The following is a 25224-nucleotide window of genomic DNA, read 5'->3' on the forward strand; positions in this document are numbered from 1 at the left end:
CAAATCTGTTTCAAAAACACGAATACCGCTCAAGCACCGAACGGGGGCTTCTGTGCAAGCATGCTGCCCAATTGCTTGCTCGGACAGAGGAGATAAGAAGCAGCGTTTAGTTAAAAGACCGTTTCTGAAGTTGTAATTGCTGTTTTGCATGACAAAAGCAACAAGCGGTGTTTAATTTATTTTGAAATCGTGAAATGTGTTGTTAAAAACTCTACAAAGGACCGAGGGCATGCCCGACATCCCCAGCGCAGCCATGACAAAGAATTATGCACAAAATGCATTCCTGCGGAGATGACAACTGTCAAGAACTGCAAACAGATGTGACAGGCAAAACTGTGAGTTATTCAAGGCTGCAAAGCTGTAGGACACAACGTGAAATACTAGAAGCCAGAGACGAGGAGAGCTACAGAAGTTGTTTGCTTCTCTTTCTCCACCCTAACATAAATCATGACACACACTAGCATGGGAAGATGTCATCCATCTTCAGCATACAGTTGTTCATGATCAGCATATACAAAATGAGAGAGAACAAAATGCACACACGCGCAAAAAATGGCATGGTTTCATATCTCAAAATGTTGCCCTCGCCAGAGAGTCAGTGGCTCAAATATAATGAGAAAAAAGAATGAGAGGGAAAATCCCCCCACAACCTGTTGCAAACTTGTATTTCTATGGGCTGTTAGCAGTTTTCAATTAGACTTCAAAGCAATGAATGAAAAATGCCAATCAAACGCATTTAAACCTACTGAATCAATCTATAATATAAATCCCTCCCTCCACCACCCTGGCTGAACTGCAAAGCAAACAACAAAACAAACAAAAAGTCATCTCAAGAGGATTGGTCCAGATGTAATTTCTGCTGACACAAGGGAATTTCTGTGGAATGGAACATTGTCACCTCACCCATCCCACTGAAGCCCAAAATGCCCTTTTGAGAACCCCCACCCCAAACAAATAAGGTCATATCGTATCTGCAGTGGAAAGGAGAACAGGTGAAAATGTAACTATAAAAGTTCTATACCCTCCTCAAAGAGAGCCTGCTTGATGCAGCTTACCAAGTAAAACGTGGACAAACATTAAAACTTCAAAATGAAATCGTGAAATGCTTAAAGGTAAAGGTATTGTGCACGCACCGACTCTTGGAGTGACGCCCTCTAGCGTTTTCATGGCAGACTCAATCCGGAGTGGCTTGCCTGTGCATTCCCCAGTCATTACCGTTTACCCCCCAGCAAGCTGGGTACTCATTTTACCGACCTCGGAAGGATGGAAGGCTGAGTCAACCTTGTGCCGGCTGCTGGGATCGAACTCCCAGCCTCATGGGCAGAGCTTTCAGACTGCATGTGTGCTGCCTTACCACTCTGCGCCACAAGAGGCTCTCATGAAATGCTTAGGCTTGAGCCTAAAAGCAGCATGAAAAATCTAGCAGCTTATAGTTAGTCTCACAAAATGGTTTTAGGCTAGAAGCAGAATGTAATAAGTTCAAGGTTTGGGTGTTAACCTTTAAGGCCATCTGCAGTCTGGGCCCATCGTATCTGCAGGACCGCCTATTTACCTATGCACCCTGAAGGCCACTTCGCTCTGCGGGTGCTTATCTTGGAGGTCCCTGGTCAGAGGGAAGAGCGCCTGGCCTCAACCAAGGCCAGGGCCTTTCTGGTGGAATGAGCTCCTGGGAGAGCAGAGGGCCCTGTCAGAACTTTCTCCCTTCCGCAGGAATTGACAGAGCCTTGCTGACCTGGAGTGTGGAACTGCTGACGGGTGGTGTGGAACATTTTTTGCAGTTTCTTAAAGGTGTCTTTCTTTTAAAAGAAAGAAATGCTATGCATCGCCACGAAGCACAGGGAAGCCACATGGAGCATTTAAAAGTTTTTAAGGAGTTATTGTGTAATAATGTTATCATTAATTGAAAAAAAAATGTTCCACGTGGTTCTGCTGCACTGCAGGGTGGCGTGGAGAATTTATGTCATTTATTTCATTTTTAAAAAATTAAGACTCCTTTGAGGAACTGCAAAAAATGCTTCACACCACCTTGCAGTAGCGCAGATCCCGGGAAGCATTTATTGTAGTTTCTTAGAAGGAGTTTTTGTGGGTGAGGGCAAGTAGGAGCCAGGCCAGGTTCTGTTGATTGAAAACTTCTAGGATAAGTTTGAAAAGTATAGGAGGAAACAACCACTGATAAAAGGTCTACTTTGAAAACGGAACAAAATCTAGAGTCCGTTCTGGTTGTTTCATTTATCATTAAAATAGAGATTGTATAAAAGATATTTCCAAGTGATTTTGATAGCCTGGGACAAGTTCTCTCTGTTTCTGTTGATGGCGGCAGAAGCAGACAGATGATGAGCAGGCAGCCAGTGGAAGTGACGCTGGGGGGGGGGTGTTGTTGCAAGGGCAAGGAAAGCACACCGGGATGGTCTGAGTTTTGCCAAACACACGGCCCAGCCCCAACATATGGCCTGTTCCAGCCCGGATTTATCTGCTGATGTATCCATGTTCCCTTGTTGGGGGGCAAATGTGTCCCTGGATCATGGCTGCCCTGGGGCCACCCCTGATTGGATCGGATTCTATCAGGAAATGAGAATTAGACCCATCCCCAATCAAGCAGTGAGGGCAGCCACAGGCTCTCTTCCCTCATGCAGAAGTGGTCAGAGAACAGGTTTCAGTAGTCTCATCTAGGTGTTATCTAGAAATACTAAGACAAGAAGGTCCCTGGTAGAAGAAACGCTCCCTGAGAAAATGAGGGCTTCATACAGCACTTAGAATTAGGCTAAAAAAATTGTTGACTGGAAAATTTTAGCCACCAACAATAGTCTTGAGTGGCCTGAATCATCTTAAGGGAAGATTCAGAGTACCTTTATTGGCATAAAATTGCAAAGCATAAAATGAAAATTTCAAACAGTTCCAGATGTAAAATCCATCGTAAAAAGATTTTCATTTAAAATTGCCAGCAAAAACTTTGCTACTTTTATAATAGCTGCTGAGTCCCTCACATTTAGTATCATTTTAATCCAATGTTTCTCATTAACACAGCTACATTTCAATTTCTTCAGATAATTAGCTAACAGGCGATGATATACTTCAAACATAGGACACAGCAGAAGTATGGGGTACAACGTGTCAGGGACACTACATCCATGTAAACAGCATCTCTCCTGAGGAGGGATCTTCAAAAATCTACCTTGGGTGACACTTGAGGGAAAGATATTTAAGCGAGCTACTAGAAATGCTCTTCTTAACTGGTGTGTCTAGGGAAGTTCCACATAGAAGGCATTACAGGAATCCAATCTAGAAATCACCAACCCATCAAGATAGCCCTCATTAGATGATCTCAGATTTTCCTTGGGCTAGTTGTTATTATGTAAAGACTTTCACTTTAAAGTCCAAAAAGAGCTCCATTAACTTTCCCCCTCTTTTGCCATATTGTGTATCCAAATCCAGGGTGGAATTAAATCCTGCAAAAGAAGTTTGGTTACTGATGCCAGCAGCCATACATTTCCTCCCCATTTATCCTCTTGCTAGCATTTATAATGTATAATATATAAGAATGACCTCACTACCCAACCAGTTCCCCCACCTCTGCAAACAGCAGGCAGGGAATTTGAGTGGGTGCTGATGATCAAGGTAGAGTACAATGACATCACTTCACACATTTTTGACTTCAAGGATATTACTGGGCCAAGTCAAAGGGGAGATCTAGCATTGCTGTATCTTTTTAATGTTGCAGCCTCATTTTTGTATTTAATGACTTCGAACAAGATTGTGTTTCTAGAGTTTTTTGCCTTGATATGCAGACTAAACAAGATATGGTGGAGTGTGTAAGCTTCATGCTTAGTTTTATTAGTCTCCCAAAGTACATGGGACTTGTTGTAACTTTGAGTATATATTCCTATATAACTTTTGTTTCTTTTTAAAAGAAAACACCAAAGGGGGAAGTAATCCAAGGGTGAGGCAAACGACTTTATTCAGAGCATTTCATTTGGAGAGGGGTTTAGTTTTAATCTATCTACTGAATTAGTTTCTCAGAGAACTGACTAATTGGTTAAATAGGCTCTGGTGAAGCAGTTAGAGATGAGCACGCACCAGAAAAATGTGGTTTATATCAGTTTGTGGTTTGTGACCAAACCACAAACTCAGCTGGTTGGTGGCCCTGCAAACCCCATTGAAAAGAACTGCAATGCCTTTAAATGGAGGAGAAAGCCTGAAAAACAGCAAAGAAGGGGGCACCAGCCTGTTCCTCACCACTCAGCTGTTTTGGGCCGCAGTCTGTTTAAAGTATAAAGAGACTTCACAGGGTAGCCAACAACAATAACAACAACAACAACAGCTGAGCAGCAGGGAGTAGGTTGCTCCCCACAACTCAGATTTTTTTTCAGCTTTCATGGAGAACAGAAAGCAGGGATTTAAAGGGACCCTGAGTCCCTTTAAACCCTGCTTTCTTCTTTGTCTGAAAACCATCGCAAACCACCTTGAGCTGCTGTAAAAGTGGATAGATGTTCATGCTTCTTGGATCAGTTTGTGCACATCCTGTGATCTAATGCCAGGCAGAATGTCATTATCTGTGCTCAGTCACTTTTCTGTAAATCCTTCATTACAACAGATACACAACACAGCAAAAATAAAAGAAAAAAAACTTTATTTTTATTGACTATGTATCTTTTCTGCTGCTCCTTTTCTCCTTTTCCAAGTAAGAAACCTTTGGAAGCAATCATTAGTTCATTTATTTAAACACTGCCAAAGTATGTCGTCTTAGATTTCTCTTGATTATTCCCATCCATTCACGTTTCCAAATGCGTCTAATCTACCTCTTTATTCTTTTTTCCCCATTAAAGTCATTCATGAGAGTCCAAGGTCTTCCTGATCACCAGTCGGAAAATATACTGATTATTTTTGGGGAACAGAAGATCAGCCTAACCAGCAAACACTCATTGGTTGAGTTGCAACAAGGAGGTACAGTCCTAATAAATTCATCAGATTATTTTTCAGGTTTTTTAGTGTAAATGGTTTCATTATAAAGACAGACAACACTCTGCACCCATAAACAATAACTGCCAATGTAAATTTTCAGTTGAGTATCAGAGGGTCAGATTTTGGGTTATACTGATTTTCTGTTTTTATGAGCATCACTGACAAATTTTCCAGGCCTCACCTTTCTTCAGCCAGCTTCTTTCTAGGTAGTTTCTTCATATCTCCAGCACAAAGTCCTTTCTAATTAAGGAGTGATATTTTGATTAGACTCATAGCTTTACCCACACTCTTTAGACCCAATCTTGTATGCCATGTTTAAATAGGGTTGCCAGGCACCTCCAGAAAGCTGGAGGTAAGTTGAGTTTATCTCATGTTTCAGTGATGTGCCCACATGAGTCCAAGAAGTAATGTAGCTTCCATCCTAGATTTTTTGTCCCAAAACCAAAGTGTCACCCCACCACCCCAAACGTGCCTACATCACTTCCAGGTCTCATTGAAGTCACATGGGCACATCTCATATTCCTCTCTTTTTGGTGAAATAAATTTCCCCCCACATGCCAGCTGATCAGCAGCAGAGAGGTGGGGCCTGACAGCAGGGGAACTCCACCCCACCAGGGGAGGGGGTCTGGCACCCCTATGTATAAACAGTAATTTCCGCCCTAAAACCTGCATTTAAAATCCAGCTGATATGGTTCTCACTATATTGTTTTCAGGTTTTGAGAGGACAAAAGTCTTCATAGGGTATACCTTCAGAGGGTATGCCTAGCTTGTTCCATTCACTTTGGAACGGGTCTGCCTGTGCCTATTGTGAAATGTGCCAACTAGGGAACAAATGAGGGCTTGGTGAGTCTCTGAAGACTCGTTAATGAAATTAGGGATCCTCACATTGCCAAAGTTTGAGAACATCTGGGGTGCTCTAACTACCAGTCCAGGGACTCAGGCAGAGAAAGGCCTTAATGTCATTGTCTGTGGTCTGGTTTCAACATTACACAATACATTCCTAGTCAGCGATGTAATATGTGTCATGCGTTCTTGCCATGTGTGATGAACATTGTAGACAATATGGCAGACAATATTATGCATTTCTTTTTAAATTAAAAGACCCCTTTTCCATTGCAGTGGCTTTCTTCCCCTCCTTTCTCTTGGAATTTTATATCCATGAGTCACTGCAAACATTCAAGGAAGTTTTAAAAGCCACTATTTTAAAGGAAAGCCATAAACATAGAGAAGGCCATTCATTTGGATGGCTTAAAATCTAAACACAGTGCTTAGGCCAGGCTTTCTCAGCCAGGTTTTTGTGAAACCCTGGGGCTTCTTGATGGCCCTGGAAGGGTTTCCTGAATGGGTGGGGATTAATTAATTTGTTTTTAATGTGTTAAACATTTATTGGGAGATATGACCATATATGGTCATGTTGACCCGCCCCCCCTCCAAAACAAATGACCAATGATGAGCCTAGAAGAGTGGGGAGGGGCATGCACACAGCTATGCTTCCCAAATAATTGCACCATTTCTGGGGTTTCTCAACAGTAAAAAAGTTGAGAAAGGCTGGCTTAGGCAGATACATGACGTCAACAAAACGCTTATCCCAGGTGAGCCAATTGCAAGCTGGCCAAATGCCACAAGCCAGAAAGGTCACATCAAATCATTACAAAACCCTTGAGGTGGATTCCTAACGTGGCAAGTCACTAATGCAACATGCCAAACTTATGTGGTGACTTTTACAAAATGAATAAATATGTCACGTGAAAACAGAAAACTTCATATAATCCGTTTAATCTAATGTTGATCACAAGTATAATGTTTAGACCCAGTATGGGATCTTTCAATTCAAAATGCTAGTGTTTGTTCCCAGTCATTTTTGGTAAACTGGTGAGTTGGAAGTGCCCGTTTTGGTCCATAAACAAGTCTAATCCTCAGGGACTCTCAAAAAGCTCCTTGGCTCCAGTTTTTTGAACACAAGTTCTCTTGTAAATCTTGAGATGGAGGATATTTCTTTTTTCGCTGTAAATCAATGCAAAAAATCAGTGGCCAGTCTGATTGATGTCAGAGATAAGAGCAATATTCACTTTGATGCTCAGACATGTTCTCCTATGGCCTTGGGCCTCAGGTTAACTCCCTTACTGAGATTCCTTAGTTAGCCCAAAGCTATGTAGGGCCTTTATGTGTTCACAATTCAGTTATCATGCTGGCTCGTCTGTTACGGATCCATTTTTCAGATGGTTATGTTCCTGCCCCCTCCGGTCAGTGGACTCTGTGGTATATATTCTCCTGCCATGTCCTTATGTGCTCTAGTTCAGGCTAAAATGTATTATGCCATGCCTTGATAAATGGACTCTTCCTCTAGCAAAAGTGGGGGCATTTCTGCACATTAGTAAAAATAGCATCATACCCACTGAATGGCAAAGCGTGACATTATATTGGTCCCCCCCCCCCCCGGTCCTCCTCACCTTTTTGCTGTCTCACCTTTATCTGCCTTCTTTTTGCGCATCTTACCCTCCTCGCCTGCTACTGGAAGAGGTGAAAGAAAGCAACACACCTTATAGGCATAGCACTTCTACTTGTGAGTCAATTTAGGTAACCAATCCCCTCCCTCCATATTATGACACAGTTTATAGGTAAATTAAATGCCCGGTAAATTTTTAAAAAATCATACTTCTCTGTTGCAATGCCTGTGCGTAGAATCATCGATGCATAGTGCTTTTGAATGCCACACGTTATGGGATCATGAGTAGGCTTGTGCACGAATGGCCCGATTTGGCGGATTCAGCTTTGGCGCCCATGGAAGTCAATGGCTCCATAGACTATAATGGGAATGTTGCCATTCCCACCTTTCCCGGGGCCTGGGGGTTTGGGGGTTTGAGGTACAGCCTCCAATCTTTCAGGGTAGCTCTGGGAGGCTCTTTCCTGACTCCCCTCCAAATTTCAAAATTATTGGTCCACGAGGCTCCTGAAGAGGGTGGTCCGATCCCTCCATTATATCCATTGGAAATGACTGCATTTGGGGGCAGGGGAGAAAACTTTCAAGAGGCATGCTTTGTTGAATGAAATATTCTTTTATTTCTGGCATTGCCTACATGCATGTCCGATTATCCGTTGCTCCAGATAGTTTGCCATTTAAAAAAAAGTAATTATCGTCCCCAGGAACAAGGAGTGAGGGAAAGATGCTGCAGGCTACTTTAGTGCATTTGAGCCTCCATACTAGAGTTGAGCATTCTGGTGCGCTTCAGCGAGCACCGACGCCCGAGGCAGCCAGTGCCGCAGAGGGGTAGTGCCAATGACAGCACACTAGCCAGTGCCCACACGCAGGTGCAGAGCTCTCTGCATCACGGCACTGACCACCTCGGGCATCAGTGCTCGCAGAAGCATGCCGGAGCATTCAACCCTACTCCATATCTTCCTTCTGCTGATTGCCTGCTGGTTGCTCTCCGGTCACTCGTGCCCTTAGGGTGGTGAATCCATTTTTGGGGATTCCCAGAGCAGCGCTTTAAAATGGAGGATGTAGTAATCAGTCAGTGGGACAGACCCTGAATGTGGGCAATGTCATGCGGAGGGGCCGGAATATTAAGCTTGAATTTGACTGGCAGCATGCTACATTTAAACGATTTCCCTTAAATGATTCTGATTCTCTAAATACTTATTTTGTTGCTCGACTTCAGAGAAAGGCCAAAGGGAGATGTGTTTAGATTCGGGGTTTTATTTAAGTTTTTAGGTTTTATTGTTCAGAACCTTGGCCTAAGCACAGGGGGCGAAAGAGAGAGCTGCACGAAATGCCTTTTAGTAAAGTAAGTAGTTTCATTATTCCCATATGACATAAAGGGGGCATCACCAACATTTTCTGTTACCTGTGTTTTGCACCATGCCCCAGACAGACAGAAGGCTTTGTGCGTCTTTCTGGCCAAGTCAAGCAAACGTTCCAGGACAAACAAACCTATCCTCACCACTGTCCCAGGACACACTGTTGGGCTATTTTCTCCTCTCTCGAATCCATTCAGCCTGGCTTCCACTGTACAACTGCCAAACTATTCATTACATTGCTAAATAATGAATTTTGCCTCCTGTTCCTGTCGTGGAGGCGAAGAAGGTAAGATCTCTGCCGCTGGTGCTGCTCTTTTTAAAGTTTTCCCCTCCAGGCTGATTTTATCAATTAAACTTGTGATCTTATTAACACCTTCCAAAGTCGTCCCCCCCCCCCAGTGGAGTGAGAATATTCTTGCCAAGGCTCACAGCTGTTCTGCAAACAAAAAAGACTCGCTCACTTAGTTCATTAAAATTAAAAAGAAAAACCTCTTGCCATTCGGCATGCTTAACTATCTCTTGATTTAAAGACATCATGCTAATAATGGTTATGACTGAAGCAGTTGTAGCTGATGAAGACCCTGCTTGGGTGGGTTATAAAAGCTCATTTCTTAAAGCACACAGTCGTAATATATAAAGAACGCAAGGTGGTGAATTGGGTGTGCAGATGGTGATCCACCGGTTTCTACTACTGCCTCTATTCTGGCAGCCAAAGAAACAAGTCACTGTTCAGGTAATAAAGTGGCTTTCCTCTTCAGCCGTGGAGTTTCTAGAGAGAAGAGTTAATTTTTTTCATTTGAACTCCAACATATATCTATGCAATGAATCCAAGGGCTTGCAAGGGGGAAAAAAACATTAGTTTTATTTCTATGACTTTAAGTGTTTACAGACATTACAATCAGCTTGTTCGTACCAGCCTGTCTCCCAGCCCCATGAAGACACAAGAGAACAACATGTGAGTCTAACTAGTTTTTAAAAATTAATTGATTGATCTGATTGATCAATTTACTCAGTTTTGAAGTGCAGGTCGCATCTAATGCCGCATACTAGCTAACAGCATTTGGGCAGCACAACCTTGGATCCAAATGTAACCAGCATTGACAGGCAGGTGGGCATCACTGGCCCAATAAAGATGCTCACACTTGTTATGGAATTGGTATAACCAGGCCACAGCTTTTTATTATTAACAAAGTCAGGAGTGTTGGATAAGCATAGAGGGGATGCCTGCGGCAGTGGTCAGCCAACCACGCTCACCCTTATTAACTTATCCCAGTGGTTACAAAGTATATCCCCCCCCCCCCGTCTCCCAGTCGGGAGCATGGGCTCCTTTGCCACCTGGTTCCTTGTATGGGATGTGTTCCACCAAAGGTACCTCTGGAGGCCCACACCATCCTCGGTCCACCTTGAGCCACTTGGCTGTATGAGCCCCATGCTGTCTGGCCCACTCACACTCAGTCACCTCTTAGGAGGCCCCCAAACTTGGGAGTCCGGGTCCCAGGCCGGACCTCGCTACAAAAACACAGTCTCCCCCATGCCATCCCGCATGCTGTGACAAAAATTCCATTCCAAATACAACCAGTGAACAATAAAACCAACAGAACATTCATAACCAAGAAACAAAGCTGGTTCATAGTTAGCATAACTCCAATCACAGACATTTTCTCAGACAAAAGCACAGAAATAACTTGTTGTGGCCAGATTTGCTTGGAGAGCTATCAAAACAAGGAAGAACTGGGTGGATTCGGAGCAGGTAGAGATAGGCCTAGTCTGCACACACAGGATAACGCACTTTCAATGTGCTTTGGCAGCTGGATGCACTTCGAAAGTGCATTGAAAGTGCATTATCTATTGTGTGCAGACTAGGCCCTTGTCTCAATTGCTTGAGATAATGCTTGTGAGTTTTAAAATCAGAATGATTCTTATAGTTGGAATGTTTTTAAATTTTGTAATATTTTAGTTATCAATGATTCTTTTATCTTGTTAATGCTCCTCGTTCCCTTTTGCTGCAGTGAAGTTAAACATTAATAAGCCCATGGTTTGTTTTTAATTTGCCATGTTAAATGACCCAAGAGGCAAGTCTGATTGGTAGATAGAAGTGATACATTTGAAAATACACAAACAACGATCCTCACACCACATGTGTGCATAAACCCAGAATGATTGATAAGTGGTCTGTGAAATCATTTGCCATTCCAGACTAGGATCTTTTATAGGCTGATACTTGTACTTACTTCATTCCCATTTCCTCTATCTAGTCATTTATGTGCAATTTGGTTTCTATGCATTTTACATATTGCAATGTAAGGAGGGGTGGCCCTATTCTCACTCATTATGTCACTGCGTTTAAATCAGAAAGCAACAATGTGCTACTTGACAAAAGATGAGCGCCTGTGTGTGTGTGTGTATGTCTCTCCCAATTGTTTGTTTTTTTCACACTGCTGATAGTGCAGAAGCACTTTCCATGCACTACACTGGCATCTCTGCCACGCATCCTGCCAGGAGGTGAGCAAAGAACTGGTGTCATGCAGAGGTGTCTGTGCAGGTGCATGGAAGCCCCAGGATACATACCCAAATACAGTATTAAAGCCAGGGAGGGGGCAAAGCAGAGGACAGTGTCCGATTCCAGATTATTTTGTTATAGATTAGATTGGCCTGCTTGGCTTCTATCAAAGTTTCACAAGGCCTGAAAATAGCACTCTTCCACCAGGCCTAGGGTTGAGGCTAGGCCGACCTAGAAGTACTATAGACCTCCCTCCTCCCCTCCCCTCTCCTTTCTATTTTATTTTATTTATTTTTCATTTATTTTATTTTATTTATCCTATTTATTTTTGGGATTTATAGGCCACCCCTTTTGAACCTATCATCTTGGAGCAGCGTACAATATTGTAGATAAAACGAATAAAACACATAAATACAGGAGAATACAATAAAAACTACTAAAGCTAATAATAAATATTCTAAGCTGATTCCCCTTATGAGGGAGGATGTAGGAGGAGACCTCCAAACTGGTAGGGGAGGCCCATGTGATGTTCTGATCTTCCATGAGTACTGGCCTCAACCATGTGACTGCCAGAAGAGCTCCATCTTGCAGGCCCTGCAGAACTGTGTTGGCTCTATCACGGCCCTGAGGTTTGCCAGGACCATATTCCACCAGGCAGGGGCCACAGCCAAGAAGAACTTGCCCCTGTTCAAGCCAGTTGCACTTCTTGGGGGCCAGGAACAGCCAATCAGTTTGCCATAGTTGACCGCAATATTCTCTGGGAAATATATCCAGACAGGTGGTCTCTTAGACCTCGCCTTCCCCTATGAGGCTCCCTCTATGGAGGATAGCTTTACCACCATCATGATGTTGAACTTACCAGCTACACTGCAGTGGTGATGGAATGCATTGTATTTTATTATGTTTTGGGAGTGTTATGGTTTTAAATGCATATCATTGTTGTAAACCGCCCTGAACCCACCATTGGGGAGAGGCAGTCTATACACTGATTGATTGAGGATGATGATGATGATGATGATGATATAACCAGGCTGACGTATTTGGCGCCTGTTTTTAAAATGGCATAAAACTGTGATGTGGAACAAGCCAGTTTGCAAAAACCAGGACTTTTTCTTTTTGGTGCATTGATTACAGAAGCCTATTTTACCGCCAGTGTTTCATCCTATTATCTTATGTAGGCCTGTTAGCTCTGGGTTGGGAAATACCTGTAGATTTTGTGGCTGAAGCCTCAGGAGGGTGGGCTTTGGGATATAACACCACAGAGCTCAGCTTCCAAAGCAGCCATTTTCTCCTGATCATCTGATCTTTGTCACCTGGGGATCAGTTGTAACAGGGGAGCGCTCCAGTCACCATGTGGAGGTTTGCAAGCTTAATCTTAGTCCTGTTCCATAAATTTTAACTGTCTGGAATCATTCAATGAACTCCCCTGTTTCTATCAGATGACCATGCAGGGGGAGGAGCTAGCCCTTCATTCCATTTGTTTTGAATGGAGATCTCCTCAGCATAACATCTATTCTGGTTGGCTTTCCCTAATGTCCTGCATCCTGTGGCTGTATAAACCAATTGCAAGAGGGAGAAGATGCTCTTTGCCATCGCTGTGGGCTTTCCCCTTTAACACCTGCATTTGGAGAATCCCAAGGATTCAGGTTTCCTCTTTCAATGAATTTAGAAGTTTCTGACCAGGAAGTCGATTTCTTTTTTATCCAGACAACTTTGAGAACAGCATGGAGATCAGACTCTACCTTCTTCCAAGGACCCAGTTTCAAAATAGTGTGAACAAATCCATCCAGAAACTAATTAACTTGCAGCCTGATAGTATCTTGACCCCTTGATCACCTTGACAGCAATGAAAGGCTTACTCCTTAGGTTCTGTTTTATTATCTTTGGTGAAAGTTGTATTCTTTCGCTGAGTCCTCAGCAGAACTGCACAGATTTCATTTCATTAGCATCTCCTGTCTCTGGAAATTGCCACATAATGCATACACATGAACGAACTAACACTGGGAAACATTTGTGCCTGAGAGGACATGGGCGTTCTTCCTGCATTGAGTTGTGATGGCTCATCCTCAGCGGCCTGCAAATGAGGAGAAAATATGTCTGAGTGGACCAGCCCTGCAAAGCAGAGAAGCGAATATAGTGTGAACCAATTCAGTAACAAAACCAGAAGTATAATGACCTTATTATCCCTACTAGCAAGAAAGCCCATTGCAACCAGGAATGCAATGGGCGCTAGGACCCAGGGGACACCAGGAGGTGCTTTTTTTTCCTGCTGCGTGGAGCTGTGAAAGGCTCCTACAGGGTTTTTTTTTTTCTGCTGCTTGGAGCTGGGAAAGGCTCCTACAGGGTTTTGTTTTCTGCTGCTTGGATCTGCGAAAGGCTCCTACAGGGTTTTTTTTTCTGCTGCTTGGAGCTGTGAAAGGCTCCTGCAGGGTTTTTTTTTCTGCTAGCTCTCGTGGGCGTTCCGGCTTGGAGCTCCTACAGGGGTTTTTTTTCCTGCTGCTTGGAGCTGGGAAAGGCTCCTTCAGGGTTTTGTTTTCTGCTGCTTGGATCTGCGAAAGGCTCCTACAGGGTTTTTTTTTCTGCTGCTTGGAGCTGTGAAAGGCTCCTGCAGGGTTTTTTTTTTCTGCTAGCTCTCGTGGGCGCGGCGGCTTGGAGCTCCTACAGGGGTTTTTTTTTCTGCTGCTTGGATCTGCGAAAGGCTCCTACAGGGTTTTTTTTTTTCTGCTGCCTCTCGTCGGCGCGGCGGCTTGGAGCTCCTACAGGGGTTTTTTTTTTCTGCTGCCTCTCGTCGCGCTAGCGGCGAAAGGCTCCTCCGGGGGTGTTTCTTTTTTTTCTGCAGCTTCTCGGCGGCTGGAGTCTTGTGTTGTGTTTGCGGCGGGGGCTTCCTTGGGGCCGGCCTGACGCGGTGAGAGACGCTTCGCGCCTCTCACCGCGTCAGGCCGGGAGCAACTGCGAGCCGCGCTGAGCGCGGCTCGCAGTTGCTGGGGCTGGGAATCGGAGGGACCAATCGGCAGGCGCTTCGCGCCTGCCGTTTGGTCCCTCCGGTTGTCTGTCATGAGGAAGGGTCCAATCCGGACCCTTCCTCATCCCGGACACATCCCGCCCCAGAACCCCTTACTGTTTTATTTAGTCCGTGGCACCCGCGGCGCCACGGGCGGTGTACAGATTATACATAGGGATCAAAAGAGTGTGAAAATAAAGCAAGTACCAGAAAACCTAGGAATCTTGTTTTATTTGGAATCACATAATTCTAACACCTCCAAAGAGGCTATTAAGATGCCATTTTTTGCGAACTTCTTATTTATGAATTTAAAGCAATGCATTTTATTATCCCCCCCTACCTGCCCCTTCTTATTGTAATTGTAGCAGCATATTTCATGAAGATGCTAAAAATAAACCAAATGTGTAAAGTGCAGGACAAATGAAGCTGCCAATGCTGCGTCAGCCATTTGGTCGATTAAGATCAGTACTGTCTGCTCTGACTTTCAGCAGCTCTCCAGGAACTCAGGCAAAAGTCTTCCCTATCCCATACTAGTACCTGATAATTTTAGTGGGAGATTAGCCCTGGGATTTTCTGAGTACCACGTAGATGCTCCACCACTGAATCAGAACATGCTTCATCCCTGAGTCACAGAAAGAAAAGATCACTGAAGTACAAGACTATTGAATTGATGATCCCACGTTGTCTTGAAAACAATGAGAGAGTAAACTAGAAGAGAGTTTGTGGGATGGTGTGCTGAAACCTTTAGTGAGTAGGGATGCCATCCTTCAGGTGGGTCCTGGGGATGCCCCAGAATTACAGCTCATCTCCAAACTACAAAGATCAGTTCCTCTGAGGAAAATGGATTCTACAGCATTGTGGAATTCTACAGGGTGGATTCTACAGCATTGTAGCCTCCTGGGTTCCTTGTCTTCCCCAGGCTCCATCCCAAATCAGGAGCTTCCCAACCTGGGTGTAAACTGCATGGAGCTTTTATTGCAATCCCAGGTCGATTCAGTCCCTGCCATTTACACAGAATGTGATTTCCATTTTGATTTTGGGCGATTTAAATTTTCTTTCTGCAGCAAGACGGATTGTTCCGGAGTGACCCTACCTTTATTGTGCGATATCTTAGAGTGCTTTTAATGCTCAATATTTCAAGATTCGGATTACCTCCGTGGTAGAGACTCCCAAAGGTGGCCATCTGACAAGCTTGCCTTAAAGGAGAAGCCCCTAATTTCTCTCAACTTCTGTCCGTCTTGGATTTTTTCCTCCCTCCTCTGCCTTTTTCAGTCCTCTCCCCCCCCCCCCCACTCCAAGTAAAGAAAGAGCCTCCCTGCTGGGCTCCTCTCCCCCCTTCAAGAAAAGAAAGAAAGAGGCTTGGCTCCCTCCCTTCTGAACTACCCTAACCATGTGCAGAACACTTTCCTGTTTCAATGGGGGGGGGGGAGGATCTGATCAAATCTGATCAAATCGATCTGAATTCAACAGGATTGACAATGGAATAAACAAAATAAGTGCAGACTCTGCCCTGAATATGGCAACTCTACACCACCATGTGCAGCCAGGGGGGATCTGGCAACCCTGTCTCTGAGCAATGGCAAACATCAGCTATCTTGTGACTCACATTCTAGTTCTTCATTGCTGTACCAACAATCTGACCCTAATTAGTCTTATTCAGAAGTGTTGATTTCAGTAAGCCTTGCTTCCATTGATATTTAGTATTTTAATAATATGCATATTGGGCGGGATGGACTCCGGTTTGTTTGTTTGTTTAAACATTTATATACAGTCAAAACCAAAACTAAAATAGCTAACCCCAAATCCTTCTGGGACACCCCCCAAGAAGGCAATCTCGGCTGACTCACAGAAGCACTGGTCTGTTAAATTGCTCTTTTGACTTGAATACCTTATCTGTTTAGCTGCTAATATGAGACCTTCGAGAGCTTGGTGTTTTCTTACTCTGGAAAAGCAGCTCAGATGTGAGGGGAAAAAAGAGATTGCAAAGGAATTCAGATTCGCCCTCTCCATGAAAAACAGCTGCCCATCAAGGACCTGCTAACGAAAGAACTAGTAAGTGAAATCTCTCCTCTCCTAATAAGTATAAGGTATTGGAATTAGACAATTTGCTTGAGAGTAAGGCCTATTGAATTCTAGATTTCTCACCCAGTTAATCTGCAGTAAATTGAATTGTAAGAGGGAAGTGATATCTTAATTGCATATATTTCATACCTCTTCGGAGAGTCAGAAATTACAATGCCATGAGTCAGCATTACCAGACTTCTAAGGGCTAAGAAGTTCTATTTTTTGGAATGTAGAAAAGTAAGAAAGGTTACCTTAGGAATGGTAATAAACTAATTAGGCTTGCAATGAATCACCTTTACTTGCTCACATAGCAGCCTTCAAACTTTTCAGACTCAGGATCCACTTTTAATCACTGAGTGATAGATAGCATGAGACTCAGGACAGAAAGCATGTCATGTGACATTAGTGTCAAAGACAGAGGAAGACCCAAACTTATGACTTCTCCAGTTGTCAAGGTCACAGCTGAGTGAAGCAGACCATGAGGTATTTTGCATGGAGCCAGATAAAACAGTTTAAAAAACCACCAGTTTAGACCGCTTTATTATATTACAATCGTTGTTCTGCATTGAATATAGTCTGTTGAAAAACTACGTTGCAATGCTCTTTGCATGGAACAATTCCTAGCCCTGCCCCCTGTTGTTTTGCCAACTCTGCTTTGTTCTCTAATGCAGTAACTAATCTGCATAACTAAGGAGCTTCTCTGAATGGCGAATAGGTCGTCTCAGGCAGGCAGGAGAGAAATGAATCGGTGAAAAGCCTCTTTCAGAAACAACGCTTAAAAGACGCTTAAAGCACCAAAGAGGCAGTTCACCATGCAGAGCAAAATCACTTTTGCGGAGTAAATTCACTCTTCTGTGCAGAGATCAGAAAAACAACGATGTATGTAGTGAGTTTTCATCAGCGTTTCCATCATGCAGAAGAGGCCCATGAGATGCAAGGACAGGAAAATCACTGCAGGCATTGGGTGATAAAGTATAGTGCATAAAAAGCTTGCTGAGAAGGATCAGAGATACCTCCCTTCCTAATCAACACACTAAACTTTATGCCCACCCCTGATAGTTGTCCTGTGTTCCCAACACATGTTTGTATTATGCAAGCCTCCTCCCTGCAACAGGTCAGATTGTGGGGGGAAGGACTTTATGTGCAAGCATCACGGAGAGCATTAGACGCCTGATGGATGAAACTGGGCGGGAGCCAGACTGGGTAGATGGAGGGAACAGAAAACCAAAGAGAGCCTTCTCAGGGAATGCGTGCACATGGTGCCCTGGAGCACTGACTGGCAAGAGTAAGAATGGCCAAGCCAAGTGAATGAGTAGAAAGAAAAGATAAAGGAGAACTTTTGTGAAGTGGAAGGACTACGAACCTGTTGGCAGCACCAAGACTGATTATGCATGGGGTAGAATGCCTGGGCTGGTAGCAACAGGGCTGCGTAGCTAATCCCCGATTATGCCTGATGTTGCTGCCATCCGGGCCCGACTCAGGCCCTCGGATTCTCCCACGTTCCCTGAGATGGCACCATCAGGGCTAGGTTGGGTCAGCACTGTGCATAATTGGAAGACCTACAGTGTCCCTGCAGCGACACCACATGCCCCTGTCAGATCTACGGAGCTACAGAGCTGGCCGGGGCATTCCCCCACCCCCACCTTGGTGGGCGAGCAGCACGCTGCTCTCCTGCCATCTTGCAGTGGGGTCCCATGCCCCCTACTCCCCCTTTGCTGCCGCTGCCGGGTAGCACACCAGGCTTTCCAGCCCTGGTGGCGTGTGTGCACGTACTACACCGGGGCAGTCCACATACACTGGCGGACTCCTTCCCCCATGCATACACGGGAGCAGTGGGGCATGCCACCCCAACTCAAAGATCTAGTAACAGCTCGGCATGGCTGCTGCTGTGCATAATCAGTCCAAGAGTTACTGCCCTTCACCATCTGGCTGCTCCTCTCCACATGTATTGTGAAGAAAAAAAGGGACAGAAGTTGTGGCACTCTTGCGCACTCTGCATGAACACTCGCAGCAGGCCTTTCTAAACAGGAGCAAAAATGAAGGTGCTCTGTGGTGCTCTCAATCCCTGTAGGAGACCAATGACCCATCTGAAACTTCTGACTGACAGACTCATTGGACGAGCACATCCACAGAGGAGTCTACCCCCTTGTGTTCGGGATGTGCTTTCATTGTGGAATAATGGAAACTCAGAGCAGAGACTCCAGCAGTCAGAGAAATAATGTACTGTTTTCTTTTAAGACGGATGGGATTTCTATATTTCTCCAGTGTGAGTGACTCATTTATGTTGCTGTATTATTGGTACATGGTTGAGACTGATTGGAAAGTTGTAAATTCAGACCAATGACCTAAAGGACTGACTGAGCTCCAAAGGTTTGTCTCCACTCATGTGAGGAGTTGCTTTGTACTTGACTGCGGTGAATCTGGTTGGGGCCTATGGGAAGGGCTTTTTTGACTGCTCTTTTTCAGAAAGCCTATAAAATGCTGTCCATTTAGGGAGTGATCGTTTTCATCTGAACCATGTCTGTAGAAGTCTTGTGGGTGTTTCAGATGGCTAGTGATAGCATTCTGGTTGTTCTTATTCCCTACCGTAGTGTTTCGTTTGATTTAAGTTGCTTTGACCTTTTTGGGTAGTAAAGCAGCCCAGAAATTACCTAAATAAATCATTACTGATATACAGTATAGCTTTGGCCAACCTGCTAACCTGGCATGCAATTTAAATCAGTAACACAAAGTCTGGCCTGCTAAGCAGCACTGTTCCTCACATACCACTGGCGGAGTTTGAATGTGAGAGCGCTGGGGTTTTGTACCCTACTTTTTACCACCTGAAGGAGTGGCTTACAATCACCTATGCTTCCTCTCCCCACAACAGTCACCCTGACCATTTCCACACTGGGAATTAGCCCCACCTTGCCACTCATCTAGTGGTAGGGCAAATTCCTGGTCCCTCTTGATGTTGGTGGTGAGTTGGGGCTGTCCCAAGCGTGGCCCAACTCAGGCCCTCTGTTGCCCCATGGCAAGGGAACACAGATATATCCATGTTCCCTTTTTTGCCCCAAGCGCCAATGGGGCCAAGGTCGGGACAGGCCCGTGTGGCAGGGAAGAGTCATGCCGTCCTGGCCTGGCTCCTCCCCTAACAACGGCATCCTGGAACGGACCTAGGAGGCTCCTCAGCACTGCACAGTACCGTGGAGCTATCTGGGGCCATTTTCTTTCATTGTGGTGGACTGCAATACCACATTCTTAAAAATGAAAAAACAAACAAATACCAGGCCCATGTTGCCCCATGTCTTCCATGTGCGGAGGCACAATTCCATTGTGGATGAGGTATACCAGGCCCAAGACTCCCCCATGCGGAGCCAGGAAGAAGTAGGGCAACCAGCCCTGAAGAAAACACCAGGCTGCAGCCATCATGAGGTAAAGGCCCCTGTGAGGCAGGTGAGGCTGGGACAGCTCTGAGAGAACTCTGACTGACACAAGGTCACCCAGCTGGCTGCATGTGAAGGTGTGCAAAGAGGTATGCAGCACCAAGCTGCTTAAAAGAATAAAATAGTTTTATTGTGAAGAGAAACAACTTTATATAGAAAGAGAGAAGCGAGAGTCTTGACTAATTTTTCTGTTCTGCAGTCAATCATGCAAACTGTTCTGTCTGTTGTGCAGGCAAGCAGAGAGGAAGTGCATATGCTTTTGAGTCACTACAAATCATGACCAACCATGAGGGGGTGGTATAGAATGTCATGAATCTTGGTTCATGTCCCCTCCTCTGATAGCAGTCTCCCGGTCTTCTCCAGGCCAGTTGTCATAAAACCATAAATCCCTTTGCTGATTCCTGGCAGTCCCTGCATTTCAAAGCTGTCCTAGGCAGGGTTCCCTTTTCACCCTTACCTGTTGTGATCTTGCCAGTCTCACTGGAGACTCAACAGGAGGAACAGTTTAGATCAAAGCTGGGCCATCTGGCTCAGCTGGGAACTTTTGTAACTTTTGCATATGTACCGTATTTGCTGGCATATAAGACGACTGGGCGTATAAGACGACCCCCCAACATTTCCACTCAAAATATAGAGTTTGTTACATTACATTACAGTACTATGGGCCACTATGGGCAGCTATGTCTATCCCAACTGAAGTGCACCCGGCGTATAAGACGACCCCCCCCCCACTTGGAGGCATGTTTTTCATGGGGGGAAAGTAGTCTTATACGGCAGCAAATACTGTACGTTTCCCGCCATCCTGATCCCTCATGCCCCCTCCCATGCTTGCTCCCCCTTGTAAGTAAACCCTAATGTCTATTGTATCCTTGTCTCTGCCAAGATGTTTGCTCATTGAGTCTTGGCATGTACTAGCTGTTGTATTGTTCTGTTTAATAAAGGCTTTCTTTTGGATCTTCGCTCTGCCTGAGATCTTGAAAGTTCCTTTATTACAGACTTTGCTTGCTGACTTCTGCCTGATTTCTTGCATATCCTAATACATACCACCATACGTGGGTCACTGCTGTTTATCAGATGTGAAGATTTATTGTGATGTATTAGGCTCTAGTTAAGGTGTCCAAATTTAATTTGTGGTGGGCCATTATATTTGGACTCCTGCAGACAGTCAGTTCCTGAACTGACAGAAGTTTTAATTGGTTCCTCAAATGTATCACACTACAGTAAAACACCCAGATTTGCTCACAATAGTGAGCAAACAGTTCAGATTGGGGTACAGATAATCCTAAATTAATTATTTTCACAGCCTATGCCAGACTGTTCCAACCAGGGTTTCTAGAAACCCTGGGGCTTCTGGACAGCCCTGGAAGGGTTTCCAGAATGAGTGGGAATTAGTTAATGTATATATATTTTAAATTAATTAACATTTTTCAGGTGATATGACCATATATGGTCAAGTTGATCTGTCCCCCCCCCCCCAGAATGGCCAATGATGGGCCTGGGGAGGGGCAGACCCCAGGTGGGTGGGTACACAGCTATGCTCCCCAACCATATTCTGCATGATCATGCCACTTCTGAAGGTAAAGGGGTGGAAGGTTGCAGTAGATGAGCAATTGGGATGTGAGTGTCCTGCATAGTGCAGGGGGTTGGACTAGATGACCCATGAGGTCCCTTCCAACTCTATTATTCTATGATTCTATGATTCTGGGGTTTCTCAGTCTGAAAAATTTTTCAGGGGTTTCTCAATGGTAAAAAAGTTAAGAAAGGCTGGCCTACGTATATAGCAATGGAAATGTGAAAAAGTTTGGATTTTATTTATTCTGATCTCATGGGTTTTATTTGATTCCCTGATATTTTAGAAGGGCTAGACCAAGAACGCAGTGATTGGTTTCAATGGGACTGAAGCGTGAGTAAATCCAAGAGAGAATATAGTTAGGAATGCAAAGCTATCAAGGCATACCTTTCATCGAAAGCCTGAGATGAGGATTTTCTTCTAATGGAAAAATACAAGAAACCTCACTTCATTTAGTTTCGATATCAGATTTGATCCCCTAATCGTCAGGTATGCTACAAAAGACCCCTCTTGGAAATATTAAATTGGTAAAAATGGTCTTGAGCCTAAGTATATCTTTTACAAAATTGGGAGGGCGGTATCTCTGAAAAAGAAGCTAGCAGAAAGAATTGGACGAGACCAAAATATCAGTACTTTCCATCACCCAGACAGACGTTCTTTGGATTCTCTAAGTGTTTGAATTTGACCTAAGTAATTTAGGCGAGATCTCTCCTCCTTTGTGTGTGCGCGCTCATGTTTGTATACAGTATATAGATGACAGATAATTTTTAAGCAAGGCAATCTGAGTTCCAGACTAGCACAAAGGGGTCCCTTTGTTTTACTCCCAGATACATCTATTTGTGTGGTTTCAGTTTTATTACTTGGCTGTGGCAATTAAACCTCCCAGAAGTAACAGTAAGAGGGGTAGGAGATTGGGGGGGGGGGAATTATCAGACCTTAAACTGCAATTTGTGACTTTATCACTTAATTAGAAATGAGTGTACATACAGATTTGTCTCAACTTTGGGCTTCTCTGCATTGACTTATCACCCTAATGTTTATTGCTCTGGTTACGGCAAGGAGAACTGTCCCGGGCCTGCCACAGCTTCACCCTCTTCAGGATTTGAACTTCAATTAAATAATGCCAGAGTACTTTCCCTTCTGTGGAAGCCACTGTGTACAAAAATAGAAACCACAGGAATGTTAATGGGGCTTATAAAAGGAAGGAAGCTGACCACCAGTGGAAGGATGGGCCATGCCTACTATCAAAAAAGGCTCACAAAACCCTTGGTCAGATATGAGGTAACATAAATCACTAGTCACATTTAAAGTGGAGGCAATCGTAGTGCTTCATCTCTTCCATATAATTATTCAGAGGGCCAGCGCAGTTGCCGAAAAGATTAGGATAGGCTGTGTGGCAGTTTGTCTAACCATCCAGCGTTAGGGCTGTTGCCTAAATGGGAGAGACAGCAGACCTGGAAATGTGAATTAAGACCTGCCAAAAAAATGAAAGAGAAAGCCTGCTTACAAATGGTCATCCCAGTTCAGCTTGGTTGCCGATTTCAACTGAGAAGGGGAAGATTTTTTAAGAAGTGTTCTTTCTTCCCCCTTTCAGACTACAAACAACTAAGTTGCTTATGGGGCAGTAACATTTGAAGATTGATTTGCGAGGCTGGTTGAAAAACCATGTGTGCAAATGAGATTGGTGTACTTCACCAAGCTACAATCTATGCAATGGCTATTGAAGAGACTGAATGATGAAAAGAACATGTGTGATGTCTTGAATTAATTAAAGCATTTATTGGCTCTTAAATGTGGTGTTCAATAAATTAGTGGTCTGTTATCTGGTACCAAATACTCTATTTGTATTATATTACGAAGGCTAAAAATCACTACATGACCCCCAGACAAGATTTGTTCTGGGCCTATCATCATACTACCAAGACCCAATCTGAGCATTGTATGAAACTATCAGTAGCATTCAATTAAATGGACTTAGAAGAGCATAACATTACTTAGGATGGCACTGCAAAGCACACAATGCATTCAGTCTTGTGGGATAGCAGAAGGACCATCACATTCTAAGATCCCCCCCCCCTTCACCATCATATTCCGAGATCCCCTCTTCCTTGGCACCCAGGCTGCAGGAGGAATATTTTGTAGTCATTCTGTAGAACAGAGGTCCTCAACAGGTTTTGACCCTGGGGACATATGAAGAAGAGTTGAGTTTTATACCCTGCTTTCCTTTCCCATGAGGAGCGCCATCTTGTCCTCACAACCATCACCTTGTAAGGTAGATAAGGCTGAGACAGTTCTGAGACAACTGTAACTAGCCCAAGGTTGGGAGCTGGGAATCAAAACTGGTTCTCCAGATTAGAGTCCACCATGCTGAGTTGCTGGCTCAAAATTTGGAATTTTGAGAGGGTAAGTAAGGACCATCCCCAAAAATGGTTTCCACAGGAGATGAAGCCAAATCCCAAATGGCTTCTGCAGGAGGTACAGCCGACTAGAATACCTCCTACCTCCTGGGAATAAAGAAAGCCTGAACTGGGAACGGAACCGCACACCAAGTAAGGAAATCCCAGGTACTCTTGATCCTCCATTGGAAAACCCTTTAGAGGGTAGCCAATAACAAGCCCTGTCTTGCAATGGCTCCATCCACCATAGCACTGATGGGCACCATTTTGGGGAACTCCACTGTACAATGGGGTCAAAAGAGGAAAGAAATCCTGGATATTTATAGTGAAGCTTGTCATACCAGGGTGCGATAGCTGCATCTAGTGAAATTCCCTTTTATGTACCTGCTTCTAGCCAAGCTATCACTCCCTCCCTCCCTCCCTCCCTCCCTCCCTCCTTCCTTCTTTCCTTCCTTCCTTTAAAATGATCATAACCTTTATGGTTTAAATTAATATTTAATGGTGTATTTGTGTGTGCGTGTTGTAGAAAACGAGAGAAGGGGCTTTCCCACCGTTATTCCTAGTACCAAATCAAGTTAATAGATTCCTGGCTTCAAAACTGACAGTGGTGTTCAATTCTACCCACAAGTGGCTGTGCATTATTGTAAGGCCAGACTTGAGAAAATTAAGAAATTATCATTCCCCAATGAGAAGCAAACCTAATTCTCAATTGTTTTAATGAAGCTTTCTAACGGGCTTTCTAGGGACATTAGTAGAGAACAAGGTTGCCCGCTGGTGTCCAACAAAAACACGGTGGGTGTTTCCTCATGTAATCCCCCCCTCATTTTGCTTTGTTTCAACTGGTGGCTTTTTAATTTGTTTGAAGTGCACTGAGAGAGCTCTGTCAGGTACATTATTTGTGCTCTCTGAAGTTGACATCAAAGGGGAAAGTTGTAGGCTGCGCAGGTGGTAATTCACTCCTCTGTCAGCCGTGTTTTCTTTTCCGTCAGCAGCTAACCACAGATTTGAGAAAGGGAAAAGTAAAGGTCTGTGCTGATAGAAACTTGGCTTCTCTGCCCTATCTGGAGTCGGTAGGACCCTTCTGTGCAGGGCAGCTGCTTTTAAAACTTTGCAAAGATATTAATCATTGGCTTTCCGCAGGCATCATGTAGGAAGTAATCTCACATGCCTTAGATGTGAGTATCCATGAACCGCATGGATGCCAAAACTGCTGTCTCAGCCCCGATGATTAGATTCTTCACAAGCATGATGCCTCCTCACCCTCGTGTCATGTGTTAGGCACATGTTCCACTTCCATGCAACTTGAACAGGTCAGCTACTTCTCTGAGTCCAAGAGAGACCTCCTGCATTGCAGGAACCCCAAAAGACAATCCTTTGAGAAACCAGGAACGATATATTAAATTACAGACACGGCTTGGAAGGACCCAGACCCAAAACTTCATTAACTATCTGTAAACGCTCTTATTTTTCCCTGTCCTTGGAACTAGCTCAGAATCCTGTCCTTCAGATGG

General features: G+C 44.3%; 1 long non-coding RNA gene across 1 annotated transcript in view; it reads left to right on the top strand.

Moving 5' to 3' along the window:
* Positions 1-25224, top strand: part of LOC143840739 (uncharacterized) — a 113171-nt gene that overhangs the window by 39823 nt on the left and 48124 nt on the right. The window contains exons 5-6 of the long non-coding RNA XR_013232364.1: positions 4824-4941; positions 16160-16310. This is a non-coding gene — a long non-coding RNA (uncharacterized LOC143840739). The remainder of the gene's footprint in view (positions 1-4823; positions 4942-16159; positions 16311-25224) is intronic.

Source organism: Paroedura picta, chromosome 6 (assembly GCF_049243985.1).
Source record: "Paroedura picta isolate Pp20150507F chromosome 6, Ppicta_v3.0, whole genome shotgun sequence".
Taxonomy (NCBI): Eukaryota; Metazoa; Chordata; class Lepidosauria; order Squamata; family Gekkonidae; genus Paroedura; species Paroedura picta.